This window comes from Brachycentrus maculatus, unplaced genomic scaffold, assembly GCF_059751285.1.
Source record: "Brachycentrus maculatus isolate JH-2025_06_01 unplaced genomic scaffold, ASM5975128v1 h1tg000065l, whole genome shotgun sequence".
In the NCBI taxonomy this organism is placed as follows: domain Eukaryota; kingdom Metazoa; phylum Arthropoda; class Insecta; order Trichoptera; family Brachycentridae; genus Brachycentrus; species Brachycentrus maculatus.
In genome coordinates, this window is record NW_028280819.1 from 353,672 (window position 1) to 377,020 (window position 23,349).

General features: G+C 32.3%; 1 protein-coding gene, 1 long non-coding RNA gene and 2 other non-coding genes across 4 annotated transcripts in view; 1 reads left to right on the forward strand and 3 right to left on the reverse strand.

Annotated features, from left to right (window-relative positions):
• The window catches only part of LOC148311376 (uncharacterized), a 97,311-nt gene that overhangs the window by 16,935 nt on the left and 57,027 nt on the right, over nucleotides 1–23,349 (reverse strand). The gene's annotated exons all lie outside the window — the stretch shown is intronic.
• Nucleotides 12,216–12,289, reverse strand: TRNAI-AAU (transfer RNA isoleucine (anticodon AAU)). Its single transcript has one exon. It is a non-coding gene; the product is annotated as a tRNA-Ile (tRNA).
• LOC148311378 (uncharacterized) lies at nucleotides 12,368–13,341 on the forward strand. The gene is made up of 2 exons (XR_015837252.1): nucleotides 12,368–12,645; nucleotides 12,899–13,341. It is a non-coding gene; the product is annotated as an uncharacterized LOC148311378 (long non-coding RNA).
• TRNAI-AAU (transfer RNA isoleucine (anticodon AAU)) lies at nucleotides 16,572–16,645 on the reverse strand. Its single transcript has one exon. It is a non-coding gene; the product is annotated as a tRNA-Ile (tRNA).

A 23,349-nucleotide genomic window follows, 5' to 3' on the forward strand; every position in this document is an offset into this window, starting at 1 on the left:
ATATTATAATCGTTATCATAAGAGAATTAACTAAAAAAAATCGCTTAAAAAATGTTTTAAATGTGATGAGGTGTAATGTTAATCGTAGCAACAAAAAATCACTACGACAAGGGGTTTTTTGCCTCTTCCACATTCATACATCTCCTCATATATACCCGCCGATTATTCAGACTCTTGAATTTTCCACTATCAAGTATTTGAAGTTATTTTTGCTTCTATTACCGACCACATTCGTCTAATAAATTTGTTTTTCTAATGATTCTACACTCATTCATGTGCTATAATATTTTTTTATATACTGTCGCTTTTTGATGAATATTTAAGCTTCGGTTTTTGAACTTGTATGTTTTTAATTTTTGTGCTTTATAATTTTAATTTAGATATCTTATTACAACACTAATTATTATATATCAAATTTAAGAGTAGTTTTTTTATAAACATACTTTCAGCATTATTTCTGTTTAAAATGATGGAATATAACAATGACAACAAAATCAGATTATGTCTAGTCATAGTGTAATATTTTAAGTATTTTCCACGAATAAAGTAGATATGGTACTAAGTTCAGGAAAGAACAGCACATAAAATATGATGAATCGGTAATAGAGTTGAGGTATGTGCCGTCTTGTACGAGAAAAATTGTAATTTACAGAGCACCAGTAAAGGAAACATCTAACCTAATCTTCCCCTTATAATATAATAGATGTGAAAAATATTTTGTTGCAACTGTGTCTTTTTTTGTGCTTATGCAGCGTTACAAGCTTTCAGCTTCATCGAATAATAAATATAAAAAATAATGTTTTCAATATTGAAAGCATTAACTTTGTGGATCATATTGACATATTATTTTGAGAAATAAAAAGACTTTGTTTTTTGATCCACTCACATTTTTATTAAGGAACTAGTTTCGGCAACAACCTGTTGCCCTCTTCATGATTTAAATTTATGACTTATTTATGACAGTCAGTCAACAGGTTGTTGCCGAAACTAGTTGGTAATAAAAATGTGAGTGGTTCAAAAAACAAAGTCTTTCTATTTGTCAAAATAATATTTAAAAAATATATTTTTCCACTCAGTATATGGAATTACGAATACATACTATAATCTTTTTTTTCTTTCTATCTCTATCCCAACTTCAAAAGTAAGGCAGAGGAAAGGTAAGTGAAATGGTATAGGCACATAGGATGCAGAGAACCTGATCAAATTGTGAACCAGACAATTGCCGTGGATCTTCCCCGAATAACATCTAGATGAAGACTTAAGAACTCTTGGATGCTGCAGAAAGAAAATATATAATATCTTTTCCAAGGCATTGCTTAGGTGACGTTTTCTATGACAGAAGAACCTACAACCTGCAGACGAGGAGAGCTGACCTCAATAGTCTACAAAGACGATTAGTTTGGATGGAGCCGGAAAGAAGTAATTTTTTTATTATTTTTTTTTTGACATCTCATCAAAGATGAAGAAGAATATGGAAGTCTGGGCATTTACGGGGCTGACGACTGTCGTAGGCTTGTTTAAGTGATCACTTTATACACGTGTAACATTCACCAATTCTACCCATTATTGACAACCACACTAGTCAAATTCTTGGAAGTTGTATATATATATATATATATATATATATATGAACCAATTTGGAAACCTTGTTCTTGAATCACTAGAACTTTACTAGAGACGTCTATTATCTTCTTCATCTTTGATGAGATGTCAAAAAATAATATGAAAATAACTCCTGTAATTGGAGATAATCCAGATTTTGTGAACAAGTATTTGGACACACTCAAAATGTTGTTTTTTTTTATTAATCAGAAGGTTTTCGAATGCACGAGTATATTTTTTATATAAATAATTAGAAAGAAATTTCTTTCTAATGATTTCTGTTTTTAATGTATGTTTAGATATAAACCGGTTTGAGGCTAAACACATGACTAAATAAACCCGTTACTTAGGCTCTCTGACCACAACGGTGAGCCGTTGTCAATACTTGTTGGGTCAAAAATGCGGTGTGTTTTAAGTTGGGTAAATAAAAAAAGTCACTCCATATCTTCTCACGGCTAAATGAATTTGCAGATGTGAAACTCGTTTCTGGGAAGGCTTTGGGTAGGGCTTAATACTCAAAGAATGCAGATCGTAAAGTATTGCCAGTTCCGAAATGGCCATGACATAATTAAATATGTTCTGCTTCATATCCTTCACATTGCACATTATTTTGTTTGTTATTTATGTGATAGTAACTCGTTCTGGAGGTCCCGGGTTCGATTCCCAATGTGGGTAAAATAAATATAAGTGATCTTTTCACTGTAATATTTATTCATTATTACCATGGACTGGTACCTGAAGCGGAGGGCTGATCACCTTTCCTTCATGTGTAAACAAGTGTGATCAAGATAACACTGCGTTTATATGACACAGTGCCCTATGCACCATTGGGGTGCGGATAAGGGTATTATTATTACTTACTAACTCGCAAAGGCGATTTTATTATACCATTTTTTCAGATGGGAGTTGGGATTGGGAGTTTTAGATTATTTACTTTGCTTGTTATGTGGAAGGTTTGTATGTAGATCGTTAGGTGGATTTTTGTTTTTTGTGGCTAAGAACATGTTTTATCTTAATTTGTTTTGGGCACAGGAAGGATAAACTAGTATGAGCCAATCAGAAACTTGTCAGCATTTGCATGAGCATCAATGGCGATTGAAGAAAACCACGTAAAACTCCTCTGGAGAAGCCGGACTGCTGACTGTCGTCAACAGGCCTTCCGTTCCACTAGAAGAGGGTTCGGCATTTTGTGTCCTAGCTTGGTTTATTTTCTTCACTATTAAATTGTAAACAAGACCAGAAAAATAAGATTCATGATATTTCAACTATAACAAAAATATTACTTAGTTGGTAATATGAAGGTCTGGTGAAATGATACTGTATACTGTTTCACTATCACCTTTCTATCCATGATTGACAAGTTTACTACTCAAGCTTCGAAAGTTGTATGTATTTTTTGTGACAAAAACATTTCACATTTTACAAAACCAACTTCAGGGTTGCCATCTTTTATTTAAAAATTATAAGCTCAGTATTGTAGCATCACGCATATTAAATACTTTTTCTTGTTTCTTTCTTATACTATCAGAAGCCTGAAAATATCATTACCAATATTTTAAATTTGATTGAACTGATTTACAATATCCCTGATATGGGATAAAGTCCAGAATAAGTGAACTAAAAATTTAAAATAGACTTAAATAACCATACAAATAAAAACGGATATGTCAGTCTGTTTAAAATTTTAAATATCCTAAAATTATTCGTACGCTACTCAGCGTACCTGGGAAGGTGCTTGCCCACGTAATCTTGCAGAGAATCCGAGCCCCCATTATGCAGGTGCTCAGAGAAAACCAGGCAGGGTTTCTGCCTGGCAGGTCCTGTGCGGATCAAATCCATAATATTCGCCACATTCTACAGCAGAGCCAGGAATTTAACAGTTCTCTGGCGATGTGTTTTGTAGACTATGAGAAAGCGTTTGATAGTCCGCACAGGCCCACACTCTGGAAAGTACTGGAAGCTTATGGGGTGCCTGCGAAATTAGTGGAGCTAATTAAGTCCCTTCACCTCAATAGTGAATGCCGTATGAGAGTTGACGATGTTGTCACGGATTGGTTTGGGGTCTCTACCGGAGTCAGACAAGGCTGCGTCCTTGCGCCGTTTCTCTTCATCATCCTCATGGATTTCATTCTTCGAAAGTCATTACCATCTGACCGAGGTATAACCATCTCCCCCTCCCGGAAACTCTGCGACCTAGAGTACGCAGATGATGCTGTTTTAATTGATGACTCCGTCGAGGGTCTTCAATTAATCGTCGACAGGGTAAATAGGTACTCTACGCACATGGGGCTAACAATAAATGTTGCAAAAACCCATGTGTTGTGCAACAGCTCATGCCTAGATGCCCAACAACCCTTGATGTTGAGTAACCAGCGCATCGAAAGGGTCGAGAGTTTCAAGTACTTGGGAGTGTACGCGACTGAAAATGGCAGCCTTCAAAAGGAACTGGGAGTGCGATTAGGACTCGCAGGGTCCGCATTTAACAGTATGAAGGCTGTCTGGAGATCGGATTTATACTCGGTGAAGACCAAATGCCGCCTATACAATGCCTGCATTGCTCCTGTTCTCTTATACGGCTGTGAAACATGGCACCTTACAAGGGCCCAGAGCAGCCGTGTACTAAGCTTTGAGAACAGGTGTTTGCGGAGAATTTTAGGCGTGCGGTGGTTTGACTTTGTGAGGAATGAAGAGATAAGGCGTAGGACGCAGCAAATCTTGGTCACAACTGTCGTCAAGAAAAGGCGATTCGGTTGGCTTGGCCATGTACTCCGCATGTCTCCTGAGAGCCTTAATCAAGCTTGCCTCTTTTACAAGGCATCAGGTTCGCGCCGCCCAGGACGACCACTGCTGACAATTCGTCGGCAGTTCTCGTCAGAACTTCGGGACGCGGATCTGACTTGGGAGGATGCAAGGGAGCTGGCAGCCGACAGAAAAGCCTGGAGACAGTTTGTGGACTCCATATGCTCCACCTAGGGAGCGGATATGGTTTATTATTATTTAAAATTATTCATCGATTTCTTTGAAATTTTGACTCAACATTGCATTCACTTATATATTAATAAAAATAGTTATTTTTTGAAGCCGCTATTTTACCTTAATGGCAGCACCATCTTTTGAACGTCATAGAAACACACGTTATACTAAACATCTCTCATAGCAGACAGTGTTTCTTGACAGATATGGTTAGTTGGGTTATTAAATGTTTTTGATTGCATTACTCTCTCATCGAATTTAATATTGTCATTCATAAGCATTGTGAACAATAAGAAAAGCATTATTCCTATTTTCATTTTCATTTCATTTAATGTGATTGAGTTACAGCAACGCGTGGCCAGGTACAGCTATATTTTTATCATTTTATTTTTTCTTAATAAAATTTTGAAAAATGTTTTAACGGAATAGAAGGTTACACATAATAATTTTCTGAATAAAAGGTACATATTTTATTGTTTATATGAACCTAATTGAACCATTTTTCATGCAGTAAAACAGGTGAAATTTTATAAATATTTTAAGAAACTAAGAAATACCGATGAACAAAATATGTTAGGTACATTTATTGTTTTGCCAACCTGATGATTTGAATTAAACAAAGCGCTCATACGTATCTCCAAGGTCTAAGTCGGAGTCTGTATGAAGATAATACACGTCAAAGGTAGCAGAACGTTTTTCTAATACTCACTTTCGTAACTGTAATCTCGGGTATGTGAGTTCAAGGTTTGATATTCATAGGTATGTACGTTCTACAAGAAGTCAGGTATTTTTACAGGCAGTCGATAGGTCAGGATTTCCGGAATAAACTGTTATTTAATATCAAGAACAATAGCATTGAAATTATTAGATTGGGATCAATTACAGTTTTTAATCTTCTTCTTCTTCTTCTGCTTGGTGTAGGCCTCGTGGCCTGTTTTTAGTAGGGATTAGCCCCTGCAATGTCGAGCTGCTGAGTTGCGAATTCCCAGCTGTCGAGTCATCTTTTCGGTAGTCTGCCTGGGAGTCGTCTATCTTGGGGTTGGTCGTACAGTGAAATGTAAGGGAGTCTGGGTGGTTCCATTCTACTCACAAGTGCATATCATTGTCTCCTTCGTTGCCTTCCCCACCTGACGCCGATCTCGCATATTTCCCTTATCTTGGCGTTCCTTATTCTATCTCGTGGACTCTTGCCAGATATGCTCCTTAGAGTCATAATTTTTGGCACTTTTTTGGCGTTTTTTGTGACAAAGATATCCTCTCTGATTTCGACCCCATATGTCATGATGGGTCGCAGACAAGTTTTGTATATTTTGACTCTTTTTTTACTAAGGTTTTACTCATTTATGTAATTTGTTTGGGATAACAAACGAGAAAAATTAATTATAAATATCAAGGATATCACTTTATATCCAATATTAACATAGGCAATCGAATAAATTAACTAAATTTAGCATTTTTCAAAAACTTTATATAGATGAAGAAGAGATATGAGAGTCTAGGTATTAACAGAGCTTAGGACCTTTCAAAGCTGGTTAAGTGATCACTTTACACACGTGAAACATTTACCATTACTTAAAACTACTTTATCCTTCTTTTAGCAACTCTATGCTACGCTTACATTAGGGTTTAAACCAGGACTCCATTGTGCACTGCTAGTTTAGCTTTCGCTCAAAGGTTTTTATTTGCTTCAACTAATTTCAACCATATGAACAATTATTTACTTGTATAATGTAATAAGTATGAACGTTTTTTGATAAAATTGTACGAAAAATACACGTATTGGGTATTAAAGTGCCCAAAACGCCTCCTATATTTCAAATAATTTATCGCTTCCATTTCTCCTGAACAAATTTCAGCACGATTTATATTTTTCAAATATTTTACGTAACTTTTAATGTAATAAAAAAAACTTTGGAATTCCTATTGAGAGCGGAATTTGAATTCTGAAAAGTTTTTTTTTCCAAGGTAATTTGGGACGCAAAGCCTTTATTCAATTTTATACTCTGGCACTAAATAATTTCGCTGATTAGAGACCTGATTTGAATAAATGATTTATGTATCAAATAAAAATATTAAGAAGGTTGCTCCTTGGGTTCATAAGTAGGTGCTTAAATTTCCTTATTGGTTTCAGTATCTCGTTAAAAGTTTAACCTTGTAAAGCGAAAAGTGGATGTAAAATAAAGATTATTAACAACATTTTAAGTGTTTCCAAATCCTTTTACACAAATCTGGTTTTCTACAATTATTGGTTATTTATAAATTTAGGTCGTAAGCCTAAGAAATACCCACACGTCCATATTCTTCTTTCTCTATGTTGAGACGTCGAAATGTCAAAACAACTCCTAAGTAGAGAAATCCAGATTTTCAATATTATTCATATTTAAAGCATTTACTTTGTGGTTAGTCATTTTTACTTTTTTATTTTTTTACAAAAATTTTAATAAAATTAGTATATAACCACTCACCGAGATTTTTACGTCTACCGGTTTCGAGACGTACCCGTCTCTTCGTCAGGACAATCACTAACACAGCATGCAAACAATACTACCCTTCACCACCATAGCACCATTTACACACTCAAAACTACACAAAATGTCTAACACATGCGATTTTTGGTCGACCCGAAGACCAACATGCACTAAATTTTTCAATACAGACATGCGTTACGAGCCGAGTTTAAACGTGCAAAATTAATTTGCACGTTTAACCTCGGTTAAAGTCCCAAACATAGAAATCAATTATAAAACGCAAATTTTCAAATACTAAAGGGTGACAATTATTTGAATTAAAAAAAGTTTACCCTCGAGATTTTTCAATAAACTCCCTAAAGAAATTTAAATAATAGAAGATATAAAAATTCTTAAGAAAAAATATTGTGCCCATTACATATAAATCTTGAAAGAACATATAAAAAATACTATTATACCATTAATTATATAAAATATTAAACCATGAGTGTAAGTCCCTCTCCAAGCATAAGAGCACAGTCTCTTTTTTGGAGAGGCACATCGAATCTAAAACTAAAATTTTGCCATATGTATAAATGTTTAGAAAATGTATTAAAAATGTAACTTTATTAAATTAAATAAAAATTAAAAATTATAAATTCACATCTAAAAAAAATATCCTCCTAAAAGTAATACAATAGTCAATCTAAAGGTTTGTGGTTATATTTACTTGGGCCGTGACTATTAGACATAACTTGGCGCGTTATTACTTTAATATATACTGAAATGAGATTTTAGTGATGTACCAAATGGAAGTTTAACTACCATTGTTGTAACCGATCGTGGCATTATTGTAATTTCGGTTCAAATATTCGGGAAGCCCGGCACGGTGGGCAAAGCAAACAAATAAGGATAAACAGGGTCATTTAATTTAATTTGTTTTAATATTTGTAATCCATAATTCAAATACCAATACATATACCCGTATTTCTATGGAATATAATAAAAGTTGGCTTTCTTAAGTTATATAAAACGAGGAAAAACATTTTGATGAAGAGAATTTTCTGGAGGTCCCGGGTTCGATTCCCAGGGGGGTCAAATAAATATATGTGATTTTTTCACTCTAATATTTATTCCATATTACCCTGGACTGGTACCTGAAGCGGAAGGCTGATCACCTTTCCTTCATGTGTTAACGATCAAGATAACACTGCGTTTATATGATGCAGTGCCCTATGCACCATTGGGGTGCGGATAAGGGTTTGAATGAATGAATTTTTAATGTGTAAAATTAAGGTCCAATTTTTTGATTGGTCACTTTGAAGTAATACTTATACATTTTTAAACCTTTCATGTATTTGGTAAACACCACTATGCAGTGACATGTGTCGATATACTTAACACCACCTCGCTTTCCCATGATTTAAATTTAACAATAAGACCACTATTTGTTTATGAATGTGACAACTAGTTTAGATGAGAACTACAGATGATTAAAACAGTTGAAACAGAACAGGGAAAATACAAACGTAAAAAAAATTGATGAAGAGAATTTTAAATGTGGGAAATTAAGGTCCAATTTTTTTATTTAGTAGTCACTTTGAAGTAATAATACCTTATCATTTTTTTAACCTTTCATTTACTTGGGAAATATCACTATTTATATTTCAAACATCGTTTGAAAATGATGCAGAATGCATCGAAATATGTGTCATAATACAGATTTTAAGAAATCGTGGTATTTACAAAGTAAAACGCAAAGTAAAAACATATATTACCACAAAGTAACTGCTGAATCAATTAATGAAAAATACAAACTGTTTGTATTTTTTATCATCTGTAATTCTCGAAACTAGTCGTGTTTACATTGATAAACTCAAAAAAGGTGTAACGTACCTTAGTATTTTATTTTTGTATTTAAATTATCAAATTATCCCGCAAAGTTAATGCCAAATCAATAAACAATTGCCAGTGATCAATACATCATTGGATGCGAATAAGAGCCAATAATAATGTATAATAAATATCCAATATTTTACCAATTTATAATCACAGATATTCTCTAGTTTATTTCTAATCTTATCATGCTGACCAACGAGATATTGGGGCATTATTTCACAAATTCGGTTTAATCTGGCCATGATCGTGTACAATTAATACTTGCACTATATTTGCTACATTTCTGACAGTAAATTTTAATGAAAATCAACCCACATAAATTAAACCATTAGTGGTTTGTGGTTTGACTACAATGATAATATTTAACAAACGATGTGCAGGGAACTGGTCGTATTATTTATACAACGCATGTATGTTTTAACCATTATATTGTACATATCGGGAACATATGGGTTATTATTTTGCATCGAATAATGTGTAACACAAAATAGTGTGTAGTGTGTGTCAGCATTTTTGATGGAATAAAGAGGTATTGTTATAAGTTGATTCACTCTCGAAGAATCATCTCCGGTAGAAAAAATACAAATTGTGCATACATGATTAATTACTATAGAGCATGTAAGATTTGCAACTACTCACTTGATTTTATGACCAGCTTTCGAATAGCTCAGTTTGTTTGTATTTATTTATTCCTAGCTGTAGTCGCCACACATTACGGTGACTCAGTCTGATTAAATGGAAAAAAAATATTAAAAAGAACACATTTCTAATATGTTTAATTTCACATTGCGTGTGAAGCAATGGACGACAATGCAATCGAAAACGTGGTAAATCCGAAACGATAGCAGCTGCCAAGAAGCACAATATTCCCCGTGAGCAATGTTTTTCTAAAGTTGCGGTAACTTTCAATAGATGGCGCTGCCAATGCGATCGAAAATTTGTTTTTAAAAAAGTTTCTTTAACCTGGCAAATGTATATAAAACACGTACTGTCGCATATTTAAAAGCAACGTTGTATCAACATTTCAAAGCTATCGGTAAATTGCTGAAGAAGATTTAATATTTTGAACAAACGAACATCAACATTTTTTTTTATATAGATTTATATTTTATAGAACAATAAACCTTTTCCGAACTTTTATTAACCTTGACCAAAGTGCATATATATACTAATCCAAGTACAATATATACTAATCCAAGATTGGATTCAGATATACTGAATCATATCATTTCACGTAAATATATAAAAAAAAATACAAAGTAGGTTTATTAAGAAGAATGATTTTCATAATAAGCCAAATGCCTCTTTCGAGGATATAAAATGAGATTGACACAAAAAAGTAATTTAGAATAATATAATACATCCTTATGATCCCCGATTACGACCGAAGGAGAATATATTTGATACATAAATCTTTATGGGGGTTGTTTAGTATTTTCGGACTAGGGGATGACCATCAAAAGAAGCTTCTAAAGTATTGTGCTTATCAAGAAAATTCACTTTTCAGCTTTATACTAAAGGTCGTTAAGTAGCTTCGATAATTAACTTTTTTTTAAAGTTTTACTTGGTAAATTCCACTATTTCTTGTAACAGTTTTGTCTATGTTTCCCGTATTAAAAAATAATAAATAAGAAATAAATTAACAACATTGTGTCGGGATGCGGTCCCGTGGTTAGTGTCGCGGACTCTTAAGTCAAAGTTTCGCAATTACCACCACAATTTGAGACCTATTTCTAATAATGAGCCGCTTAGGCTCACAGAAATAGTATAAAATTGAAATATTTGTGTGAATAATAAAAACACAAGCTTTCTCATTTAAAAAAAAAACAACCAACTAGGTAGGATACCCTACTCTTCTTCAACGTCCCAAGGACACAACTAAGATTTAGACTTAGTTTTACGTACGGTGATTGAAAATGATGCGGAATGCATCGAAACACGCGTCACAATAGATTTCAATAAAAAGTGATATTTGCAAAGTAAAACTAAAATTTAAAACGATTATTTTTAGAAAATCAGTAGGTACTGTACAGTTAAGCTTTAATTATATCTCTACATAGATGAAGAAGAACGTAGAAATCTGAGTATTTAGAGGGCTTACGACCTGGCTGGTTTAAGTGATCACTTCATAAACGTGATTTACATATACACTTTAAACAAGTGGGTTTAGTGATCACTTTATCCACAAAGTGACTGCTGAATTAATTAATGAAAATATTTTAACAATCAACAATCTTTTTCCATTTCAATGTCAGCCAAAGTATTAAATTTTTCGTAAATAGATATTATAATACAAAAACACATCTGTTTGTGTTTTTTTTTATATTGAGATAGAGAGAGAGAACAGAGTTATATTTGCGGAATAAAATGTTTTTATTTATTACGTAAGTTGAAGAAAAGTAAATGGGATAAATAATGGTCCATGTAGTGAAATGGTTATGTTGAATGATTTATTTATTAAGTTATTATTGATATTATATATGTATCATCTAAAAATAAGGAAGTACTGTATTTAAAGATGAAAATAAAGAAAACTTGGTATTATCAGATCTTATAGCCCGTCATTACTGTTAAGACATCAATTTTCATTTATTTTGTATATTAGCAGATTTAATTTCTTTTTATATTGATATCTATTGTATTCTTTCAATGTCCTTTATCAAAACACTAAATTAAATGTAAAATACAGGCCATGCCTTTGTGGGATCTTTTTTTTGTGTTAATATAATATGTAGAATATTTGTACTTGTAATATATTATATTGTTAAATGCAAAAAACATATACTTAAAAAAAATGTTTTATACGCTGTGAATATCAAACAATTAATTTTTTGTGAAGTACATAGTTAGGTTTTAAATTATAAAAGAAAAACATTGTATTTTACAACTTGTTTATTTTATTACAAATTGTGTTATATACTCAAGCGGTAAAAAACGTGTTTTTCTTTTACAATTTCATCATGTTTTACCACAAAGTGAATGCCGAAACAATAAATAAGACAGGTTTTAAGCAAATAAAAGTAAATGAAATATTAAGTAAATAATAGTAAATTTGAATATTAATAATATTGAGAATAAATAATAGTGTTGAATAAGAATCTGTTAGAAGATATTTTGTAAATAATAAAATGGTAAATTAATCAATCATAAAATATACTTGTTTTCGTTATGTAATAAAAAATCAATTGTTAATGATTTCGTATAATTACTTGTCTTTCCTTACTGCAAGTGTTTTTTGAAGTAACATAATTCGATAAAATTTAATTCATATAAAAATGACTCAAAAATAATATGTGGCCCATGAGGGGATCGAACCCGCGACCTTCGCGTTATTAGCACGACGCTCTAACCAACTGAGCTAATGGGCCGATGCTCCAGGTGCCGGAATATCACACTTTTGTGCAGAATACTTCTTATTCGATTCGCACATTGTTTATCGTTGCACAGTGATTCGCCCAGAACAAGCCAGCAAGACAAAAGTCAATTCAATGAATCGACTTATTGATGATAACATGATAATAACAACCCCCCATTAGTCACAATTCCAGGTAATTATTATGGCAAATATTCCAGAACGATGAGTCATAAGCGGTTGAAATGAAGTGATAAGGTTATTCCTTTTTTGTAAACAATTTAGTTGCTATTTTGCAGTGCTTTCAATAACATCTTACAAGACTTGAAGTGAAGAATATTACTATTGCTGTAATGGATTTTACTTAAAAGGGTATGAATTTTTTTATTTTATTTTAAATTTGGTTCAAATGCACGACAGTATGAGTTATGATAGAGTTTGAAAAACTACGTAAAAATTGTAATTTTTTTTTTCGTTTTAAATTTTTGAACGTATGCATCTTTTTGTCCCCAGATGTATCCAGGCTAATTTTTTGATATTATGTAGCTACATTCATTAGCTATACAACGATATATAATTTTTATAAGACATATAGTAGCACTTTTCATTTATTTATTTTTTTCAGATTGTGAGTGCTCTCTCTCGAAATTAGAACTATTTGAAGAATGGCGGAAACATGCGAAAGAAGAACGAAATTTTCGTCTGATGGATTTTATTATTAAAAAATTTAGTGTTACGGATATGATTTTTGATTCAAAGAAGCATTTACTGATAAAATTTTAAAGTGTTTCGTCAAAATTCTCTGAAAAGTGGGCTGTAGCTAATATGAAGACGGACCATTTTTTAAACAAAAATAAAATTTGGTTAGAGGGCGTAGATGTAAAATTTATTATAAAAATGTATCATCCCTGCGCTTCTTCATCATCTGGAGGAAGTTAGCCTCAAGTCTAGTACACAGTACGGTAGTTTTTAAAACATTCATTCTTCCAGTCGGGGAGCTCTCGGAAGAATCTCAAGAGGCCCGAAATAAAGATTGTCGTAGATTCCGCGAGCACCATACTAGGAAACTGTCACGTACTTCCACGAATACAGATTTATTGAATATGCTTTTGAAAACATCCGATCCTGTAATTAACTCACTCAGAGAAGTACCTAGAAAGAGAACCGATAAGTTACCGTTGGAAGTTCTGAATTTAATTGTCCTGCCTTCAATAGCAGAACATCAGGTGGCAAATAACTTTCATCCATGTAACGATGGTGATTATTTAATATCTGATTCCTCTGATTGTGAGATTGATGATGAGTCGTGATAATGATTATTAGTCTTGTGTATTATTTATTAATGTTATTCTATGTTTATTTCTGTAATCTAAATTATTTCCGTAAAGTATATAGGTACAATAACAATAACTAAAGGGGGCTTCTGACAGCGACAGTTTAATCGCATTTTATGATAAAAATTGCTATAATTCTACAATAATATAGGAAAATAATTATTTGCCTACCACAGGTTTAATTTTTTGTTTAATCATTATTTAAGAATTAACGCGATTTTGGTCATAAAATCCCATTGATGTGTGACTATCGGAGGCCCTCACAATTTGTTTGTATAGTATTAAGAGTAAATTTATTTGTATAATTAATGATGTGTTTAATTGTGTATCCGCCTCCGTAGTGTAATGGTCAGCACGCTCGGCTACCGTTCTGGAGGTCCCGGGTTCGATTCCCAGGGGGGTCAAATAAATAAAAGGGATTTTTTCACTCGAATATTTATTCCATAATACCCTGGACTGGTACCTGAAGCGGAGGGCTGATCACCTTTCCTTCGTGTGTTAACGATCAAGATAACACTGCGTTTATATGATGCAGTGCCCTATGCACCATTGGGGTGCGGATGAGGGTTTGTATTAATTGTGTATATTATGTATTTTCTTGTTATAACAATACTGATTTTTTTTAATACTTTTTTTATTTCGTACTTAAGTTTTTTTAAATTAAAATATTCCCAAAGCTTCAGAATTATCAAACAATGCATAATTATTCGAAAAATCAATGAAATAATATTGATCAATACCAGAACAATCAAATCGTAGAATAAAATGTTTTTGTCCACCTAGCTTGTTCTGGGTGAATCACTGTGCGTTGGTGTGATAATATTATATGTACATGTCTTATCAATATGATATAATTTGAATATCATGCCAAAATGGACGTTAAGTCGATTGCGGTTAAATAGGCGATCACGATGTATCACAACGTCAAGAACGTCAAGAACGTGTAAGAACGTCATAAATTAAAAATCATCAATTTTCAGATGTGCATGTTTTCGGAATGCCCAGAAAATGTACTATATCCCAGCAAAAGAGGCACATTTTTAACTTAATATTTACCCGCAACAGGGCAGAAAATGTTGTTTTTGCATTTTGAAAAAAAGGTATTGTTTAATTATTTTTTAAATATACTAAATATTTTTCAAATGTAGAAAAAACCTTCAGGTTTTACCTAAAAAGATCTGTTGCACAGTAAAAAGTTCAATAAGTGGCTTGATATTTATTTTAATACTTTGTGTTATATTATTAAAATTTAGAAACGATTGACGTTCTTGAAAGGACTGAGCGATGTTGCCTGTATTCTTCTTCTTTTTTTTCTTTTGTTATTCTGACCCGCACCCAATGGTTCATAAAACGCTGCATCGTATAGAATCAGTAAATATGTGTTTACCCCTGAACTATAGGTAAAGGATATATGAACTAATATGAAAAATCACATTTATTGATTTTTAATTTTGACCCTCTTTGAAATCGAACCCGCTACCTCCAGCGCGTTAGACTAAAGCGCCAACCACTACACTATGGAAGCGAACAAATATATCTTTATTTTATATCTGGATATATATTTAACGTACTGACTATTTTATTTTGTATATTTAAAACATTGTTATCTTTGTGATATGGTATTTTTATCATTCATCGTTTACTTTGTCTCATACCACTCTTTAAGTGTTATTACACGAATTAAACGATGAATGATAAGGAGAGTATTACAAACTATTCGCTTAATTCAGCCATATTCAGCATTTGAGTGGCGAATGAAACTAAAAAAAATTACCACTTTTAATTACCGAAAATTTTTGTTCGCTTACCATAAAATTATTTTTAGAATAACCCTTAAATATATGCCGAGGTATGATAACGGTAGTGAGTCCAGTATGTATGTGTACGAGGAGGATTTTTCACGCAAGAAAAACACGCACCGCTCGTAAAATGGACCATATAACTTTCTCATAACACTTTATGACCAATTCTATTTTTTAGACATCCGAAAATTCTACTGACTAAGGAAATATGATAAAAGGGTGTTCAAGATAATACTCCACTTAAGTAAGCGTGAAATTAAAAAAAAGTGTTAAACATATCGCTCACTCTTTTCAAGAACGTCATAAATCAAAAATCGACAATTTTCAGTTTTGCATGTTTTCGGAATGCCAAGAAATTGTACTATATCCCAGCAAAAAAGGCATATTTTTAACTTAATATTTACCCGCTACAGGGCAAAAAGTGTTTTTTTTCATTTTGAAGAAAAGGTATTGTTCAATTATTTTTTTAAGTACACTAAATATTTTTAAATGGAGAAAAAACAGTCAGGTTTTACCTAAAAAGATCTGTTGCACAGTAAAAACTTCAATAAGTGGCTTGATATTTATTTTTAATACACTGTTTTTATTTTTAATCTTTAAAAACGTTCTCCTTAAAAATCAAGTTTTTTTTTATTTATGACGTTCTTGAAAGGAGTGAGCGATATGTACACTGTACTCATCATATTGATTAAAATGCTTACCCACTTGTAGGTGTTCACAAGGTTGTTTACAATATAAACAAGTAAGAAAGGTTGAAATAAATATTTCTTTAAATATTCCGACTTAATATATGCTGTGTCACGCTTTATTGGAAAGTATAAAAAAAAATGTTAAAGGCATCTCAAAATTTGCATCATTATTATTTTTCCTAAAATTTTTTAAATGGTACGATCATCGAATTACAAACCTTAAAAGTATATGGTACCTGTAAATATGCATATATGTGTGTGTATGTGTGTGTGTGTATGTTTGTGGATGGGTGGGTGGGTCAGGGTGTGAGTATGTGTGTGTTAGTGTGTTTAAAATACACAAGTAAAATTCTAATGAATAATAAAAATTATACATACATAATTATCGTAAAGTAATAAAATCGTTTCCGTGTTTTACAAAACACTATTTCAATTTTTTTTTTCGTAGAACGATGACCTTTTTCAAAAAAATGTGGCCCATGAGGGGATCGAACCCGCGACATTCGCGTTATTAGCACGACGCTCTAACCAACTGAGCTAATGGGCCGGTACGATACGTTAAAAGAATATCCACCAGATTTCTAGATTTAAAGTTATTTATTTGCACTAAAACACCTGATAATGCGACAAAGGTAAACAATGAAACGTTCACCGCAGTTATTATAACCACAAACAAAATAATAAATATGTTTTTAAAAGGCCTCTGAAGACAATTTCAATGTATGCGAATTTTATTAACATATGCTGGATTACACCTTACTAAAAAGCTATTCGTATTAAGATATTCATTCTCATCTTAAGGGTACAAAAAAAGAGGTCAGCACGCTTGGCTACCGTACTCGATGTCCCGAGTTAGATTCCCAGGACGGGGGGGGGATCAAATAAACATGAATGATTTTTCACTCTATGATTTGTTCAATATTACCCTGAACTGGTTCCCGAAGCGGAAGGCTGATCACCTTTCTTTCAATTGTTAACTACCAAGATAACACTGCGTTTATATGATGCAATGCCTTATGCACCATCGCGTGCGGTTTGAAGAAGAAGATGAAGATAAATATGTTTATTCAGATGATTAAGGTGAGATAAATAATAGCCCGCAGCTTAATTATCTTTAAACCCAGGTAAACTTTAAAATAATAGCATTTTTTGTTTAAAAAGCCGTTTATGTATTGAAAAAATATGTTTTCTTCGAAATAAATACATCAATAAATGTATGGTTTTGAAAAGAAAAAAGCTATTAGAGGTAAGGAGTTAAATAATATGAATTTATGTATGGTTCCTGCAGTCAAGCTAATGGTTTCCAGTGATTTTCTGTCACTTTAAAATTTATTGATTTTTTTAAACTAAGGTTGTAGTTATATTATCAAAGTCTCTAGGTTAGAGTTCACTCTACCACAACTTGATTCCTATTTTTAATAATTAGCCGCTTCGACCTAGGTTGGTTTAAATAAATATTTTTAAGAATCAAGTCATGATTGATATACAAGTACTCATACGTATGAATGTGCAAATAATGATAAATATAAGATGAACTATAATATGTTACGCATTATGTATGAAGAAACATTATTGTTTTCACTTTCGCGAGAGGTCGACCGTAAGGAATAATGGAATCACGGTAGTGATATGAATTTTATGAACTTAATGTCAGGAAGACAGGATGATGTAGAAGTTCTGGACACCGCCTTTTTTCATATAATTTTTTTGACAACTCAAATGTGTGTGAATGTTACACGTGTGTAAAGTGATCACTGAAACCAGCCTATGGCGATCAAATTAAGCGTTACAAATAAATAATGCATATTGTATTGGCTTTACTATACATAATTTTATTACAGGAAAATGCCCTTCAGGTCGCTTTATAAAATATACAAATTTGTGATCATATTATTTAATTAATTAGGCAAATATAGTTGGAAATAAAAGCAGAGGAATAGCGAGGAAAACTAAGCATGATCAATTTGTTCAAATACTTGAAAGTGGTCAGCTCAGCAATCGAAATAATCGGCGGATAATGAGGAGCAGCATGCAAAGAAATATTGATGTGGCATTCTATTCTCTCTGCCTACCCTCGCAGAAATGTGGCGTGATGTTACTGAATTTTTTTTTGTAGGAAATGAAATTAACAAAAAAACACCTTAATAAAAAATCATAATAAAATGTTATTTTAATTATAACACGGATTTAATGTTGCAAAGGCGATTAGCAAAAACGCAAATTCATTTCTATTTTATTTTTTACTTTCGTATTTTCTAAGAAATATAGCGCAGCAAGTTTCTTGTCGTCCTGTACTTGAACGTGTCACATAATTGACATTCTGGTCTTAACTACGTTCACTGAGATGTAGTAATGTGTACTATACATATGTATGTTTCTGTTTTCTCAATGTCACAACACAATACGTTTTAAAAAACAAAAGTTTTTCGTGCGTTCTCTACTGATTGATTTATTCGTAAAAACCTTCAAACATTTTAGGATTTTGTAAAATAAAACTTTATTTTTCTTTCTACTTTTCATTATAAATACTTATTTCCTACTGGTTTCGACAAGAACCTTATCATGGACATGTACTCCCTACATCCCTAAAGATGACAAGGTTCTAGTCATAACCGGTTGGAGAAAAGTACCAAAAATTAAAATTGTTAAAAACAAAGTTCTAGTTTTATTTTATAAAGTTTTAAATAGTAAAATGTACCACAAAGTATCTGCAAAAAGCATTCAAGAAATTTAATGATTTATATTAGACTTTTTTTTCGAATTATTTGAATATTCAATGAGATACGGCGGTAAAAATAGAAACTTAAACCACTTATAAAATTAATAATACATAATTGTTGGTGAATTTTCTTCTCTGAATATATTTATTTTGTAATTGTTGAGGATGATATATCAATCATAGAACATGTATGCATATTTTACCAACGAATCTTGTTCGATAATTATTGTCGATAATTATTTTTTCATAAGAGAAAATCGCATCGAAATCCATTGAATTCATGAAAGTGTAAAAAGACGTCCATTTGGTGAGTATTTATAAACTATTCGGAATCTATATTTAACAGAGTGAATGATTTTTTTTCAATTTCACGATCTGACAAGCACACATTCTCGCAAAAGTTGGGTATGCCAGTTATCTCTCACAGAACGCGAACATAGGCGTCTGAAGGCGACATGTATCCAAACATTTTTACGTAGTACGTAGTGTAAAGCAGGGTCACTTTAGACGCTGGATAATGTGAGCCTTATTTGTGGACGCGATTATGCCACAGGAAAAAAATCATTAAACCATATCCGCTCCCTATGTGAAGCATACGGAGTCCACAAACTGTCTCTATGGTTTTCTGTCGGCCGCCAGCTCCCTTGCATCTTCCCAAGTCAGGTCCGCGTACCGGTGTTCTGACAAAAACTGCCGACGAATTCTGAGCAATGAAAAAAAATAGGTGGCTTGAATTGTATTGGTCTTGTTGAAGTATTCTTCTTCCTGAGTTACAATCTATGTGATGATTGATTTGCTTCTTTCATGAACAGTCTCCATCCGCCTCTATCCTCAACTCATCTTTTCAACTCGAGGTATCCGCTACAACGCATTTCGGAGATAATTTGGTCCATGTAGGTTGAGCGGGGTAGTCCTCTAGTTTGTGTCGCACGTGCCTTCCGCAATCGTAAGAAGAAGGCCTGGGTTTTTTATATTAAGGCCTACCCATTTGACTCGCTGTTGTGTTACTTTATTTAGTAAGCAACTAGACACGCCCGATCTACTAAAAACCTCGCTGTTTTCTACATGTTCCAATCAACGAATCCCCAACATGCGCCTGTAGCACCACATCTCAAAAGCCATCAGCCACCCAGTTCTGTCTTTTACTTTAGTGTTCATATATGTACAGTATCGTGAGATTAATGACATATAAAGGAATTCCTAAAAAAAATGTAGTATGGTTCTCAATCATAGGTAGAATGGTGAATGTAAAGTGTGTAAAGTGATACACTTAACCAGCCTACGATAGGTCATAAACACCCAGACTTCCATATTATTTTTCATATTTTTTGAGATATCAAAATGTTAATTTATTGGCTTGAATTATGTATTTTATAATTCTACTAAGAATTGATTTGCACCCAAACTGATCTGGAATAAAATCATATTGAAGTAGCCCCAATTTACCCTACATTCGTAAGGTTGTTTATACGCTGAACGGAATTCACTTGAAGTGAAATTTTTATGAAGATAGATACGGATCCCTTGAAGATACAACACAATACTGTAAAATTAAACATAACCTACACTTTATTATACTTTCTACAGCGTATTTTCACTATTCGATATATGGCACAAGCATTCTTCTACCGAAAGGGAAGTGATCGTTATAATAAGGTTAATATTTATTTTATTTTGTTTTTTAAATACCAAATTTATTATTTCCATGGCTTTTGAAAGCTATCCACTGAAGGAGTATAATTCAATAAACTGAATTAAAAAATATATTTATATTTTTTTCTGTTTTGTGAGTCACTAAAAGTTGTATGTAACTACGCGCTATTTGAGAGTGTATAATATACATTTTGACATCTCAACATAGAAGATAAAGAATATGGAAGTCTTGGTATTTACATCATCCCTAGTTAAGGAACTTTTAAAAATAATTTAAAATATTTTACTCTCTTTCAGCTAAAATAAAACAATGAAAGTTAATTTCTCATCGAACTTTGAAGCAGATGTATATTTTTAGGTGCTAATATGTAATATTTTATATGTTGACAACAATAAATATAACAATATATGATAACATAAGGCTTTAAGGATCTTTGAATAATGAACGTTAGAGTGTGTAAAGTGTCGAAAAATGTCGCTGAGATTATGGAAATGGCCAACAGTTCTATGTCGAGTTTCTACTATTACTGCTTCAGTTTACTTAGCATCCATCCTGACAATTTGATATTACTGTGTTACAAGTGTAAACTGCAAGCTGCAAACTGCAAACTGCACAGGCAAATACCATTGAGTTTCACAACAAAGCTAGGTGCATGAGAGTTCCCAAGTCTCACCGCAATGCAGCAGACATTGCTACCGGCACCGACTGAAGACGCGCGACGTTAGAGGTGCATTTGTGCAACCTGAAGTGTTCCTGTGCACTTTCTGCTCAGAAATACAATGACACAAGACTTACACCGAGGTATTACAGAAACGAATGAGTTTTTATGCAATACCGCAAGAGGATTACCCAAAAATATAATCATATAAAATAATTAAAAAACCACTGTTCCAGGACGGTTTTTTTGCAGATACTTTGTGGAACATTTTATAAAACTTTATAATATAAATTTATAACTTTGTTTTTAACCACTTTTTTTTGCTTTGATCTAACCGCTTTCATATACTTCATGTCTATTGAGATATGCTACCACTCCTTCCTAACGCAGATTTTCTGCCAATGTGTGAATGGGTGTTATTAATGACAAATTGGTCACTAAACAAAAGTGAAACAATCCAAGGAAAGCGTAAGAAATAGCCAGCGCATTTTCTGTAGTAATTAAAATTAGTTTTCAATGTGTTTTTCTAATAAAAATATAAATTTTATACCTTTTTCGAAAGCTTATGCAACGAGGATGTTTTCGAAGTAATTTTTACGATTTTTACATTTTTTTCCAACTATTTTTAGTGTTTTATTGTTTTCTTTAATTAGTTTGTTGATGAGCACAATCTTCTTTTTTTATGTCATCTTTGAAGATGATAAATATTACGTAAAAATATTCTCAAAACCAATCGTTATTTATTGCAATTTTCTTTAAAATAATATACAATTATACATTACATCTAAACGCTTTTGCATGCGACACGAATATTCGTGATGATAACAATACCTTCATTTATTTCGTTAATAATATACCTGATATTAAGCAAGTTTATAATTTAAATTCATAAAAATAAATAAGATTTACAAGACTTTGAGTGTGTCCAAATACTCGTTCAGAAATCTGGATTTTCTCTACTAAGGGGTTGTTTTAACTTTTTTTCAAACTTTAAAACCCAGATTTTTAAACTTAAAGTATTTGGACACAATCAAATGTGAATAAAAATAACTGGTCAAATTATAAGCCTAATAAAAAATATTATATTATATTTTCAGGCGTTTCTCAGTGTGTAAAAATAACCCGAACCACGAATCTTATATATGTAAAAATAAAAGGGTCTCTGTTAAATAAAACCTTTCTCAATCTAACGTAGATGGCTGTTATGAACTCAAATGTAGTGTGTCATGAGATTGATCATATAACTAGTAGTTCCAAAAATTTGAATAGTGTGTTGTCAATCGTGGGTATAATGGTTAATGTTGCACGTTTATAAATTGATTAATCAACCAGCCTATAGCAGGTCATAAGTCCTGTAAAGCCCTGTAAATAAATGTCAAAAGAATGTAAAGAAGATAAAAAAAGGTTAAAAATAAGGCATTTATCGATACGTAAAACTTTGACAATAACGGCCAAAAAACCCTCATCGACTAAAAATAAATAAATTCAACTGAAAATAAATAACGTTACAATTATGAATGACTTAATTATAAATTATTATAGACTACCAATTAAAAAATTATATTTTGGAAACATTATTTTCCACTCCAAATGAATATTATACTCTTGTTTCCAAATAATTATTTTGTCATAAACAGTTTGTCCAATGTGTATGACACGATTGTTATTTCTGGTTCATTTAATGAACTGTTCATTATAGAGTAATTAGTCCTTAGGATGTGCAAATACAAGCATTGAAAATGTATTTCAACCCAAAATATTCTCCATGGAGAACAGGAATATTACGCTCAGGAACAATGCATTACCTCAACTGAAAAGCCCTGCTATTTCACAAAACCAATCTTCATAAACATTAAATTATTCGTTAATTTATTTGATTTTTTTAATTTATGAATTATTTTTTACAACATTTTGAGTGTGTCCAAATACTTGTTCACAAAATCTGGATAATCTCTAATTACAGGAGTTATTTTCAAACTATTTTTTTTGACATCTCATCAGAGATGAAGAAGAATATGGAAGTCTGGGAAATCCGGTAGAATTGGTGAATGTTACACGTGTGTTAAGTGATCACTTAAACCAGCCTATGGCGTTTGTCAGCTCCGTAAATGCCAAGACTTCCATATTCTTCTTCATCTTTGATGAGATGTCAAAAAAATAATTAATTTATAAATCAAATACAGATTTTTTGAGTCTACTAAGTTGTATTTTATTAAAAAC